Source organism: Myotis lucifugus, unplaced genomic scaffold (genome assembly GCF_000147115.1).
Source record: "Myotis lucifugus unplaced genomic scaffold, Myoluc2.0 scaffold_349, whole genome shotgun sequence".
Classification (NCBI taxonomy): Eukaryota; Metazoa; Chordata; class Mammalia; order Chiroptera; family Vespertilionidae; genus Myotis; species Myotis lucifugus.
The window spans coordinates 1,089,246-1,101,045 of NW_005871397.1; the positions used below are offsets into that span (position 1 = coordinate 1,089,246).

Consider the following 11,800-nt stretch of genomic DNA (forward strand, 5'->3'; position numbering starts at 1 on the left):
ATATATATATATATATCCTTTTATCATGTATTTGTACATGGCAGATACTTTACATGAATTATCTAATTTATTCTTCACAACAACCTTGTGAGGTAGGTACTATGAGCATCTTCTACTTTTCACAATAAAAAAAAATCATTTCAGAGAGATTAACTTGCTGAAAAGCCATGTTAAGTTATGTGGCGGCCTGATGCTAAAGTCGCTCCTGTGAAGCACTCCATTATTTTATTTACAATACTATGATCCTACCATATGTGCTGCTTGTGTGTCACTTTTTTCCCCCACTTATCCTGAAAAGGTGACCATTTTACTGTGCGACCCTGTATATACATTAAAAATATGATTTTTAATAATCTTTGTTGTTTGGATTATGATTTATTTAATTATCCCTTACTGTGGGATAGTAGTTATGTTATTACAAATTTTTCTCTATCATATTTACTTTTTCTAGTGATAATTAAACATACATTCAATGTCCAAATTCTTTAAGGAAATAAATCATATAGAAATTTAAATCCCTTCTGCATCATTATCTCCCTCTCTCTTAACCACTCCTAACAGTTTCATATATGTTCTTCCAAAATTGTTTTTCTGATTTCTCCTTTTTTTTTTTTTTACAAAAATATGGAGTCATCCTATATGTTTTACATTGGCTTGTTGTTGTTTTTTGTTTTTTTTTTGTCTTTGCAGGATTTCCTGGACATCTTTCCATGTTGGTCCATGTGTTAATTAGGACTCTTGCTGGGGCAAGAATTAGATAATCAATTCAAACCAAATTAGATTTAAAAGGGATTTATTTTCTGCTCATTTAACTACAAAGTGCAGAGATAGAGCTGTACCTCATGTGCAGCTGGATCCAAGTACTCTAAAGATAGCATCAAGAATCAATTTCTCTCTATCTCTCTTACCCCCCTTACCCCCGCCTCCCACCCCGCCCCAAGACTCTGGTCTCTGCCTTCCTCTGCAGTAGCTTCCTTCCCAGGCAGTCATCAGCATCTTAGCAACACCCTTGGAAGAAGTGCACCTCTTTCCCAATATTTTCAAAATTCCAGAGTGGACAATCATCAGCCCAGGCTGTGTCAGAGGCCCATGGCTGGAAGTGAGGAGTATAATCAGCTCCCACCACACCACACTAACTGAAAGTGAGCAACACTGGTTTCACAAAGGAGAATTAGGCACTGCTACCAAAAGAAGGAAGAAAGGGCAGGTGCCACAATAAATGATTGCTATGGTACATATAGATCTGTCTCACCATGTGTGATAGTTTAGCTTTTAACTTAACAATTGGATCATCATTTGTTGAACTAATCTATTGACTAAGCTATTCTTATTAAATGATCTGAATTAATACATTTTATTCTTACATTATCTGATTTTTTAAAATTTCAAGTATCTTTAGTATCCAAATGATTTCATATTTCTTACATATCACAGCCTTCTCATAAATTGGCAGTGAGTGCTTCACACAGAAATAAATATACCATGTTATGGGTTGATTTGTGTATCCCCAAAACATGTGGAAGTCCTAACCCTTATTACCTTAGAATGTGACCTTATTTGAAAATACAGTCTTTACAGTGGTAATCAAGTTAAAATGAGGTCAGTAGGGTAGACCCTAATCCAGTATGACTCTTATCCAGGGGTCCTCAAACTTTTTAAACAGGGGGCCAGTTCACTGTCCCTCAGACCGTTGGAGGGCCGGACTATAGTTAAAAAAAAAACTATGAACAAATTCCTATGCATACTGCACATATCTTATTTTGAAGTAAAAAAACAAAACGGGAACGAATACAATATTTGTATTTGCATGTGGCCCGCGGGCCGTAGTTTGAGGACCCCTGCTCTTATCTTTATAGAAAGGGAAAATTTCACAGACACACAGACACACAGAGAGAAGACAGACATCTGACTGGAGTGATGCACCTACAAGCCAAGAAACACCAAGGATTATCGGCAAACACCAGAAGTTTTAAGAAGCAAAAAAAATTCTTTTCTAGAGCCATCAGCAAGAGCATGACCCTGCTGACACCTTGATTTCAGACTTCTGGTCTCGAGAACTGTGAAATAATAAACTCCTATTTTGCTTTGTTTAAAATATATTTTTATTGATTTCAGAGAAGAAGGGAGAGGGAGAAAGAGATAGAAACATCCATGATGAGAGAGAATCATCAATCAGCTGCCTCCGGCACACTTGCTACTGGGGATCAAGCCCAAAACCGGGCATGTGCCCTGACCAGGAATCCATCTGTGACCTCCTGGTTCATAGGTCGAGTTCAACCACTGAGTCACACCCGGCCGGGCTAAAGTCCTGGTTTTAAACTACCCAATTTTTGGTACTTTGTTATGGAATCCTTAGGAAAGTAATACAGCATCCTTACCCTTACTAAAATGTCAGTGAAATGCAAGTAAAAACTACAATGAGATCATTACTTCATGGGTAAAAGACTGGCAAGAATCAGAAAGCTGGGCTCTGTAGCCAGGCTTGAGAAACCACTATTCAAATACGACACATCAGAAAACCAGGAAACAGTGTCATACCACAAGCCAAAAAAAAAAAAAAAGAAGATAATTTATGCAGGAAGTAAATAACAGTATCAAATGCTGCCGAGATATAAAAATAAGATATTAAGGTATCCAATTCAATTAGTGACTAACAGATCTTTAGTGACCTTTAGAGATGAGGTTCAGAGGAAAAGTGGGGGTAAAAAAGAGTAGTTTGAAAAATAAGTGGGAAGTGAGACACTGGATATAGGGAAGGTAGGAGACTTTTTCAGGAAAATACATAATCATCCACTGGACAGACAACCCTGACATCAGGCTGTAGTTCTATGTGACAGAGACTGGGGTGGGTTGAAATTTGTACATAAAGCCTTTGAAACTCCTCCCTTCAAGAGATGGAGTTTAATTTCTTCTCCCCTTGAGTGCGAGCTGCACAGAGTGACTTGCTTCTAACAAATAAACATGGAGGGAGTGATGATAGTGGCCTCTCATACTTGGACATAAAAGGCCTCCTCTTTCTCTCTTGGAAAATTCGCTCTGCAGGAACTAACTGTCTGATCATGAAGACACTCAAGCAGCTCTGTGGACAAAAACTGAGCCCCTTGCCAGCAACCATGTAAGTAAGCTGTCTTAGAAACTGAGCCTCTAGCCCAGTGGTTCTCAACCTGTGGGTCGCGATCCCTTTGGCGGTCGAACGACCCTTTCACAGGGGTCGCCTAAGACCATCCTGCATATCAGATATTTACATTACGATTCATAACAGTAGCAACATTTATAGTTATGAAGTAGCAACGAAAATAATTTTATGGTTGGGTCACAGCATGAGGAACTGTATTTAAAGGGCCAGAAGGCTGAGACCGGTTTGGCTCAGTGGATAGAGCATCGGCCTGCGGACTGAAGGGTCCCGGGTTCGATTCCGGTCAAGGGCATGTACCTGGGTTGCGGGCACATCCCCAGTGGGAGATGTGCAGGAGGCAGCTGGTCGATGTTTCTCTCTCATCGATGTTTCTAGCTCTCTATCTCTCTCCCTTCCTCTCTGTAAATAATTTTATGGTTGGGTCACAACATGAGGAAGTGTATTTAAAGGGCCAGAAGGTTGAGAACCACTGCGTCTAGCCCCAAGTGAATCCCTCAGATAATTGTAAATCCAGCCTACATCTTAACCGGAGCCTCGGGCAGAATCACACAGCTAACCCACTCCCAAATTCTTAACCCCAAAAACTATGAGACAGTAAGTATATGGTGTTTTAAGCAGCTAAACTTGAGGGTAATTTGTTACACAGCAATGGATAGCTAATACAGGAATTATACAGACAGTAAACAATTTATGGCAACATTGTTATTTATTTCAGATGGATTTGAAAACATGTCACTTAAGATGTATCAGAAATCTCCCTTGGCTCTTTTATCCAAATTGGTCTAAATATTATTAATGATTAGTTTGCAGTTATTCAGAAAAAATTATATAATTTAATTTTAAGTGGTGAGCAATTTTATTTTATTATGTGGGTATGTAGATATATGCATTTTATGCTGGTTTTACAAACTAATGATCTCTATAAAAGACAATATCCCTATCTTCTAAAATTAAAAACACCCACATTTGTTTACAGTTTCACATGTATAATTTAAGCTTGGGAAAACATTTGAAGTAAAGTAATCAATTTTTATTGCTTTCATTAGAACATTTTCTTTGTTAATCTTGGGAAGGGACTTTATACTTTGTTGGTTTTCATCCTTTCCTTAAATCACCTTTGTAATTTTCTTTATCTTTCCTCTACTCAGAAAAATTCTACTTTTTAATTTAGGTTTACAGAGTATGTTTAAAAATAATTTCAAATTGTGCCTTTTAAAAATTAGATTATAAATACACAAAGAATTAGCTAATCATATTCTGTGGTTGATGGCCTACTATCAACACTACCCCCTCCTTCTCTTTTAAAATTAACTTGTTGCCCTATCAGTGGTTCTCAACCTTCCTAATGCCGCGACCCTTTAATACAGTTCCTCATGTTGTGGTGACCCCCAACCATAAAATTATTTTCGTTGCTACTTCATAACTGTAATTTTGCTACTGTTATGAATCGTAATGTAAATATCTGATATGCAGGATGTATTTTCATTGTTCGCGACCCACAGGATGAGAACCACCTAATTGGTTTGGCTCAGTGGATAGAGTGTCCGCCTGAGGACTGAAGGGTCCCAGGTTCGATTCCAGTCAAGGGCATGTATCTTGGTTGCGGGCACATCCCCAGTGGCGGGTGTGCAGAAGGCAACTGATTGATGTTTCTCTGACATCGATGTTTCTAACTCTCTATCCCTCTCCCTTCCTCTCTGTAAAAAAAAATCAATAAAATATATTTTTTAAAAATAATAAATAAAATAAAATTAACTTGTTGCCTGGCTGGTGTGGCTCAGTGGTTGAGGGTCAGCCCATGAACCAAGAAGTCAACAGTTCAATTTCCAGTCAGAGCACATGCCCATAAGAGCACATGCCCAGGTTTCAGCCTTTTTTTTTTTTTTAATATATATTTTATTGATTTCAGAGAGGAAGGGAGAGGGAGAGGGAGAGGGAGAGGGAGAGGGAGAGGGAGAGAGAGATAGAAACATCAATGATGAGAAAGAATCTTTGATTGGCTGCCTCCTGCACACCCCTCACTGGGGATTGAGCCCACAACCGGGCATGTGCCCTTGACCAGAATTGAACCGGGACCCTTTGGTCCTCAAGCCGATGCTCTATCCACTGAGCCAAACCGGCTAGGGCTCGGGTTTCAGTCTTGATCCCCAGTAGGGGGCGTGCAGGAGGCAGCTGATCAATGTTTCTATCTCTCTATCCCCCTCCCTTCTTCTCTAAAATAAATAAAACTTTGTTTTTAAAATTAACTTGTCACTTTTTTGCTTTCTAATTTTTTTTTTCAGTTACAGTTTACATTCAATATTATTTTGTATTAGTTTCAGGTGTACAGCACAGTGTTTAGATAATCATATACTTTACAATAACTTTAGGTCACTTTTAATGCTCCATCCCCACCCTAGTTTCTTCCCTGCTCAGACCCCACATTCAAAGATTCTGCTTGAATTAGTTTGAGATGAGACCTGGGCCTTATTATTTTTAAGAATCTGTCCCGGTGGTTCTAATATGTAACCAAGTTGCGAACCAGTATGTGGTAGACCCTTGCTATTCAAAAGTGATCTTAAAATAGCAGCATTGGCTTCAACTGGGAGTTTGTTACACATGCAGCATTTCAGTCCTCACCTCAGACCCAATCATTAGAATCTGCTTTCTAGACAAACCTCCAGGTGATTCGTAAGCACTTTAACGTTTGAGAGGCACTGCTTTACACATTGTATGCGGGCCGTTTTTGCTTAATTTTTTGCGCAAATGGCAACATTCAGTAAAATTATGATAACTTTAGTTTTACATATTTTTTTTTCAATGAAACTTTTTGTGATTTACTATAAAATGTATACTGAATTATTTTTCTTAAATTTTAAACAGACAAATACTGGAAAACTCACTGGAAAATTGTGTTTACCAGTCAACGTAAAACGTATAAATACGTTTCCCGCATCCAATGTGTTTAGATCATGGGCTAGGTAGATTCAAAACCTGACTCACTTATTAGCTACGTGACCTTGAGTAAGTTACTCAACCTCCCTGTACCTCAAATCCCTCATAAAGTGAGGATAGTAATAGTACCTACTCACTACAGGGTAGTTATGAGGATTTCATACAATATTGTACTAAAATGTTTAGAACAGTGCTTGACTCACAGTACGTGCACAACAAATGTTAGGTATTATTAATTACCACTTCTAGGCTTGAATTTTAAACATTTGGTGCGAGTTGTTAATATATATATTTTTAAATTTTTCAGAGAACAGAATTTGAAGGCCCAGTCTCTTAGGAGTTATTATTATAAAGTGAATAATTCACTTTGTGGTTTTAATCTCATAAAAAATAATTTCAAAACTGAGAGTGATGTGTAAGACCCAGCTGCAAAAAATTCAAAATCAGCTACATGCAGCTGCACTCTGGTTCCCCTAATTCATCTAACAGCTTTCAGTGGGTTCTATAAGTGACATTAGAAAAGGCACAGCAGATGTGCAAGATGGCTCCTGAAATCTAAAGTGGGACAGATGGTTCTCTGGTTGATTGACAGATCCAGGAGCACTGCAGTAAGGGTCACCTCCTGTGGAGGATGCCCCCCCCCCACCCACTTCTGTCTGCAAAAGAAACTGTCATACAAGAAAGAGAAGCAGGGATGGCTATTCAGAAAGTCTTTGTTTTCAAATGTCCACTGTAGCGAAAAGATTCTCAGCAAAAGAGAGTCACCAAAATGTGGAAAAAATTCTCCTTCTCTAACCAACCAAAGAGTTGACTCTTTGCATAGTTACAACAAAGCAGACGGATGCATGTTTGAACACAACTCTCAGGATCCTGGAGATTGAGCTGAGATTAATGAAAGAACAAAGAACTAATGCAATTGGCATTTATCAACCCCCAAACAGCATTGATTAATACTGAACTCTTTGTCGTTGGAAGCCCCATATTGCTCTTAAAAATAAACTCCTTGTTTTAAATTTTAATTAGAAAGCTGGACAACTATTTGTGGTTGTTGATCAGGAATTTACAATCTAGGCTACATCACCTGTATGCTTATCTCTCTCTATCTCTGTCTCTTCAACTTCCTTTCCAGTACTTCAGATCTTCAAGAAAATTAAAAAAAAAAAAACAAAAAAAACAACCTCATATTTACTGCATGTAAACTAAGTGCTGGACCCTGTGCTGGGTGCTTTCTTAGAACTTTTTATGACTTAAAATCTCAGAGATATTAATTGACCCCTTTTAATACAGAGACATGCGCCCTTTATTTTACTGATGCTTCTCTTCATCTATTTTGCTGTAAAAGGGAAAACAAAGCAAGCCCCAGGAAAATATACCCACGCATAACTTCAGAGGTGCATGTGGCCTGAACACCTTGAAAAGAATGTATCAACTACAAAAGGCCAGACATGTCCAATGAACATGAAGACTGAGATGTGGGGCTGCTCCCTGGGGCTATTCCCAGGAGTTGCACCTATGAGGAGCCTCTGTCCTGTCTCCCTGTGTCTCCACCCTAGCAGCTGTACTGTGGCATGCCTGCCATGCTCCAGAACATAAATATCTCCGGCAACCCCAAGGCATCCTTGCCCACAATGGACAGCAATGAGCGCTTGGGCTGAATTTTCTGACATTTAACCGTCGAGAAGAGCTGAGTGTTGCCCATGGTTCTCATCACCTGTGGAATATATGGCCATGCCATTAGGCTTTCTTTCCTGCAAGCGACCTTCAGAGGACTTCAAAGAAGGTTGTTCAAGCTGCAGGCAACTGGCCTGGGAGCTCTGCCCGAGGCTCATCCCAAAGGCTGAGTGAATCAATGGCTTATGGCACACTCATGGAACACTAGCTGGGAGATGTGCCTTTTGCTATTAATTATCCCTTCTCATTCCTATATTTTCAACTCTTCTCTTTACTGGTTCTTCTCCTTGACAATTACTGTCAAGACTCTATAGAATTAGGCCCTAGCCAGGTAGCTCAGTTGGTTAGAGCAGTGGTCGGCAAACTGCGGCTCGAGAGCCACATGCGGCTCAGGGCACATATAAGCATCAACCAATGAATGAATAAGTGAGTGGAAAAACAAAATCGATATTTCTCTCTCTTTCCTTCCCTCTCTCTTTAAAATCAATCAATAAATAAATATTTTAAAAAGACTCTATGGAATTAAAAAACAAAACTAAGTTTCATCTATTCCTTTTTTCCACTCAGACTCCACTCTATGTCTTTCTTTCACCAAACAGCTAAGCTTTTGTAAAGAATCATCTATACTTGCCTTTTGCCTCGTTGCTACAGAGAGAGCAAGATGGGTCACCAGCAACTCTACTGGAGCTATCCGAGGAAATTCAGCCGGGTTCTCGTTCTTGCTGTGTCTGCTCAAAATGCCAGGGTCTGATCCGGAAATACAGCTTCAACATGTGCCTCCAGTGTTTCCGTCAGTTCCCCAAGGACATAGGCTTCATTACGTTGGACTAAGTGAACGTCCATGAATGGGTCATTCAAGACATCTACCTTATGACAGAATGCTATCTCTTTGTACATAAAATTAAAAAAGAATAGTCTACTTTCCACCACATTATTCCCAATCATTCTTTTCTCATCCCATTATAATCTAAATTTTAATGAAACTACTTTTGCCAAAATTAAAAATAACCTGATTGCTATATTTAACAGATAGTTCTCAGTCCTTGTCAACATTGACAATTCCTTATATGGATTAATGAGTACCCTAAATAATTCCTTTATAATTAACTTTTTAAAAGTTAGGTCTAACAAGTGGGCATTTCTTATAACATTTCATTAGATTTCAATTCAGTGGTGGCATTTTGAAGTGGAGGCATTTTGAAGTTGATTTAATTTAACCCAGGTAGACTGATTTCTGGTGATCTCACAGTTCAAGATTAAAGCACATTGGTCTGAATTGGCTCATAAATCCAGTAGCCTCTATCAAATGTGAATCAACTTCCAGTTTGGACCTTACTAATTTATGTTTAAATTCTTTGACTGTTGCATTGCCTAATTACTAATAGACTCAATACCTCTAAATGCCAGCACAGAAAATGAGTTTACCTTAAATGTTTAGGATTTTATTTGTTCCTGCAGAAAGATCACTATACCCTTTCATCAATAGAAATCCAATTTATTAATTAACTTGGTTGCTAAGAAATATGTGGGCAACAGAAAATATACTCACCAGTATCTACCATGTGCCACATGTTAGGCCTGGCTCAGTAAATATAAAGAATAATTGAATTCTGGAATCTTATAATCTAGTCAGAGAGCAAAGAAAAGAACAGATTTTGCTTTGGCATAAAGCTCACCCAGTATGTCTTCTAATTTTCTTCTTTTTATTTCTTCTCTTATAAACATTTACTCAACAAATTAAAGAAACGTTTATTAATTTCATACTATGTGCTGATCATTTTGATGTCAGACAGGCTCCTACTCTCACGGCTTTTATTTTAGTGTGGGGTGTGGGGGGGTGTTGGAGAGAGAGAGAGAAAGAGAGAGAAGAAAACAAATAATTGTTTTAGATCAAGATAAGTGCTATGAAAACAAACAAGGTCACATGAAGAGTGACTGGGTACTATTGTAATTGGGTGATCAGGGAAGGCCTATTCAATAAAGTGCCTCAGGTGACATCAGCTGCAACCCGAGACAAGAAGCCATGTGAGCATACAGAGGAAGAGCAATTGCAAAGGCCCTGAGCTCAGAACCAGGTTAGCAACAGAAAGAATAATAATTACTAATATCGATTATCTTGGGATATACTTGGAGCGTGAAGATTTATAAGCCAAGGTCTCTGTCCTAAAGGAATTCTGTGACGCAGACAGGCATAGGCAGAAAGAACACGATGCAGAACATAGTAGACACTGCAGTGACCCAAGTATGTACAAAGAGGTGCTAAGAAGGAGGAGTGATTAATTCTCCGGGGGGTGTTTCTGAGAAGGTTTCACAAAGGAGGTAATAGAAAGACAGGATTTTGAAAAATGAATAGCGTTGACAAGGCAGGGAAGAGGGTGGGCGGAAGGGCGACAGCACAGCGCACAGGTGCAAGTGTGTTTCTTAATGATGGACGCTACAATAGACGCCCAGCCACGGAGGGTCTTGTATTCTGTGCACGATGGGAACGACCAAAAGGCTCTAAGGAAGGAACCTCAGGACTGGGTTTGTGCCCGAGATGGATCACCATAGGCTCTCGCTTAACCACATCTGTGGGGAAATACATTTGGGGCAGTTCTAGGGGCAATGATAGACGAAATGAGGATAGTGGCAGAGGCGCTGGACAAGAGAGAAGAAATCCGGAGAGGCTGTTAGGAGTTGCTGCCACAAACGGGTAGGGCTAAGTCGCCAATAACTTTAAGTATCTGGCTCCCAGCAGGCACTCCATAGTTGTAGGATGAATAAAGGAATGCATGGTGGCTGGATGTGGCCGCATGATGTCTTAGGAGCAGAAGGCAGAAGGCCCACATTCAAATATAAACGCTTCCATTAGTGGAGAACATCTGAGTGCTTCAGCTCCTTTTTAGATGTGTTGCTTTAATCCTAAATCCCATGAGGTAGGCGTTACTTCCATTTTTCCGATAAGAAACACCTGCGGCTCAGACAGCTGATGCTCGAGGTTCTAGAACAGCGGTTCTCAACCTTGGCTGCACATTAGAATCACCTGGGAATCTTTTTAAAATCCTGATTTCTGGGCCTCATCCTCCGGAAATTCTGTTTCTTAAATTTCCGGAGGATGAGGCCCCAGAAATCAGGATTTTAAAAAGATTCCCAGGTCGCCCTAACCCGTTTGGCTCAGTGGATAGAGCATCGGCCTGCAGACTGAAGAGTCCCAGGTTCGATTCTGGTCAAGGGCATGTACCCTGGTTGCGGGCACATCCCCAGTAGGAGATGTGCAGGAGGCAGCTGATGGATGTTTCTCGCTCATCGATGTTTCTAACTCTCTATCCGTCTCCCTTCCTCTCTGTAAAAAATCAATAAAATGTATTTAAAAAAAAAAGATTCCCAGGTGATTCTAATGTGCAGCCAAGGTTGAGAACCACTGAACTAGACTCAAAACAGACTGACAGCCAGCCAAGTGCGCATGCGTGACAATGTCTCCTTCACACCGCTGAGCCTAGGCCCTAGGCTCAAAGAAGGAAAGGAATTACGTCGTCTAAACACAGACATCTACGAAAAGTCGGTAACTCTCGACAAGGAGGCCGAAGGGGGTTCCAGAACTTTCCTGCCAGCCGGTCACTAGAAGATCAGAGCGGTGCGTCACAACAGCCCGAAGCCAAGCCGTGACCCGCGACCCAGGGAGGGGGGCGGGGCGGAGCGGGGCTCCGGTCCGGGGAGGCGGCGGGCGCAGCCGCAGTGCAGCTCGTCAGCGCCGCGGCCTGGGGAGCCCGGAGGCGGGCGGGACGCAGGGGGCGCTGACGGACGCAGGCGCATGCGCGTATTCCTAGGCTGCGCGCCCTAGACGCCGCGAGGAGAGTGACGTCCTTTCCGGTGCGTGTCCAGTGCTTCCGGGTGACGGTCACTGGAAGCCACTTTATTCTGGGGTGACTTCTTTGGCTTGCCCTGGGTCGCTGTCCCGCTTCCCATCCCCCGCTCCGGGTGCGGTCCCCGCGGCACCCCTCCGTTTTTCCGTCTCCTCGGGGCCTCCTGCCTCTGCTCGCCCGGGCTCGCCGCGCCCCTAGTCCGTGGCTGTCACCGGAG

At 41.1% G+C, this 11,800-nt stretch overlaps 1 protein-coding gene and 1 pseudogene across 4 annotated transcripts in view; both read left to right on the forward strand.

The window, feature by feature from the left end:
* The first annotated feature begins 8,385 nt into the window (after positions 1 to 8,385).
* Positions 8,386 to 8,572, forward strand: LOC102420813 (annotated as a pseudogene).
* A 3,143-nt stretch (positions 8,573 to 11,715) lies between these two features.
* The window catches only part of OCIAD1 (OCIA domain containing 1), a 20,673-nt gene continuing 20,588 nt past the window's right edge, over positions 11,716 to 11,800 (forward strand). For all 4 annotated transcript variants that reach the window (XM_006101280.3, XM_006101278.3, XM_006101279.3 and 1 more), the window contains exon 1: positions 11,716 to 11,798. The gene's annotated coding sequence lies outside the window, so the exon portion shown is untranslated. The remainder of the gene's footprint in view (positions 11,799 to 11,800) is intronic.